General features: G+C 37.8%; 1 protein-coding gene and 3 non-coding genes across 5 annotated transcripts in view; 2 read left to right on the plus strand and 2 right to left on the minus strand.

The window, feature by feature from the left end:
* The window catches only part of LOC106953281 (plexin domain-containing protein 1-like), a 35,107-nt gene that overhangs the window by 16,818 nt on the left and 17,033 nt on the right, over positions 1 to 1,256 (plus strand). The window lies entirely within an intron of this gene.
* trnac-gca (transfer RNA cysteine (anticodon GCA)) lies at positions 69 to 140 on the minus strand. Its single transcript has one exon. It is a non-coding gene; the product is annotated as a tRNA-Cys (tRNA).
* Positions 470 to 541, minus strand: trnac-gca (transfer RNA cysteine (anticodon GCA)). The gene has a single exon. It is a non-coding gene; the product is annotated as a tRNA-Cys (tRNA).
* Positions 1,095 to 1,166, plus strand: trnac-gca (transfer RNA cysteine (anticodon GCA)). The gene has a single exon. It is a non-coding gene; the product is annotated as a tRNA-Cys (tRNA).

Raw genomic sequence — 1,256 nt, forward strand, 5'->3', positions numbered from 1 at the left:
CAACCCCAGAGTCTGCCACTCTAGATTATCCACATTTATCTGGATGTGGTTGTTTAAAGATTTTAATCAGGGTGCACCCAGATTTGAACTGGGGACCTCTTGATCTGCAGTCAAATGCTCTACCACTGAGCTATATCCCCATTGTATGTGCTACATTTTACTGAATCAACTGGAGAGTTGGGTCGGACTCTCCTGTTAAAGTAAACTATTTAACCTCATTTAAAATATTTTGTTGTACTTGAAGTAATTTTTTTTTTTTGCCCCAAAGTATTGCTGTGGAGATTTAGCTTGTTTTACAGATAAGGATATTTGAACTTACCCTCTCTGGGTTCTTCACAAAACAAAAGTCAGGGAATAACACTATTTATGAAATAAATATGTATTTTCTGGACTGTAAGCCTCAACCCCAGAGTCTGCCACTCTAGGTTATCCACATTAATCTGGATGTGGATGTTTACAGATACTAATCAGGGGGCACCCAGATTTGAACTGGGGACCTCTTGATCTGCAGTCAAATGCTCTACCACTGAGCTATACCCCCATGTTGTACAAGATGTTTATTGTCATATAACATATACAGTCAGAGAATTTATATTTACAAAATTGTAGGTTTTAAAATATGGATTTGAAGCAGTAAATCTTTGTGTGACATATATTGCACTCTATCTTGCAATTTCAGATAATTCAGCATACTTGTAGTAAGTGCTGCATTGTGAATTTCTAACAGATCAAGAGGTCCCCAGTTCAAATCTGGGTGCACCCTGATTAAAATCTGTAAACATCCACATCCAGATTAATGTGGATAACCTAGAGTGGCAGACTCTGGGGTTGAGGCTTATAGTCCAGAAAATACATATTTATTTCATAAATAGTGTTATTCCCTGACTTTTGTTTTGTGAAGAACCCAGAGAGGGTAAGTTCAAATATCCTTATCTGTAAAACAAGCTAAATCTCCACAGCATTACTTTGGGGCAAAAAAAAAAAATCACTTCAAGTACAACAAAATATTTTAAATGAGGTTAAATAGTTTACACTTTAACAGGAGAGTCCGACCCAACTCTCCAGTTGATTCAGTAAAATGTAACGCATACAATGGGGGTATAGCTCAGTGGTAGAGCATTTGACTGCAGATCAAGAGGTCCCCAGTTCAAATCTGGGTGCACCCTGATTAAAATCTGTAAACATCCACATCCAGATTAATGTGGATAACCTAGAGTGGCAGACTCTGGGGTTGAGGCTTATAGTCCGGAAAATAC

The sequence above is a fragment of the Poecilia latipinna genome, unplaced genomic scaffold (genome assembly GCF_001443285.1).
Source record: "Poecilia latipinna isolate Pla-1442-1.1 unplaced genomic scaffold, P_latipinna-1.0 Scaffold573, whole genome shotgun sequence".
Lineage (NCBI taxonomy): Eukaryota > Metazoa > Chordata > Actinopteri > Cyprinodontiformes > Poeciliidae > Poecilia > Poecilia latipinna.